Consider the following 1,126-nt stretch of genomic DNA (forward strand, 5'->3'; position numbering starts at 1 on the left):
GTGTGTGTGTGTGTGTGCGCGATCTCGCACATGTGGCTGGCGAACTGCTGCCTGCGTCGTCCCTTCCTTTCTTGCCACCCCCGCAATGGCTGGTGGGTCCAAGTAGCAAGCAGCGCCCCCCCCCCCCCCCCCCCCCGCCCCCGCGTGTTGATCAGGGCGGGCCTGCACCGCCCTCGCGCGTGTTAAGCTGAGGCCCCGGCCTCTGGGGCGCGAGAAGATCCGCCTGCCTCGCCCCCCCGCCTCCGGGCCCGGCCCGGTGAAAAGTGCTCGACTGTTGCCCAGCCATTGGTCGGGCCCACTAAATCCGGGCCTTTGTCCCGCCGCCCCCAGGCCCGGGACCGGGGGGGGGGGGGGGGGGGGGGGGGGAGGGAAAGAGTGTAGATCGAGGGGGTCCACGGAAGGTGCCACGAGCACGCCCTGCATCGCAGGAGCGCGAAGAGGCGCCCCACCTTGCCTGGCAGACAGGCGAGCAGCAGGGGGGGGGGGGGGGGGGGGGTGGGTGAAGTAGGGGATTGTCCCTGACACCCGGGGGACCTACACAGCCGAAGGTGCGGCCTCCGGGAGCCACCGTTGCCGCCAAAGGACAAAAGAGCACGCAGAAGAAGGCCGCCCCGCGTCCCGGGCGCCAGGTTGACAGATGTTTATGTGTGGCGGGCGTGGGCGTATGCCACCCCCCACTGCCGCCCCACCGCCCCGCTTCTCGGCAGGCTCTCCGCACCGGGGCCAGACCCACCATGAGGCAGTGCTGGCCACACTGCGGCCTCGTGCGGTGCACAAACTAGAACAGCCAAATGTCCCCTCATTACTTACATACGCAGGAGCACATCCTTCCCCCACCGAGGGGTGTGGGGAGGGCGCCAGCACTAAGGACATGGGGGGGCTGACTGGCAGGACGGCTGGAGCGCGAAACGCCCGGTCGCGTGATTCCCGACTCGTAACTGAGTTCCCGGGGAGGTTAACATCATTCTTACCATGCTCCTGGATTAACTGCATGTGTTGGGCCTGCTTTTCCTCCGCCACCCTCCCTCGAACGCACACACACACACACACACACACACACACACACACACACACACACACACACACACACACACACACACACACACACACACACACACACACACAA

Source organism: Fonticula alba (genome assembly GCF_000388065.1).
Source record: "Fonticula alba strain ATCC 38817 unplaced genomic scaffold supercont2.1, whole genome shotgun sequence".
NCBI lineage: Eukaryota > Rotosphaerida > Fonticulaceae > Fonticula > Fonticula alba.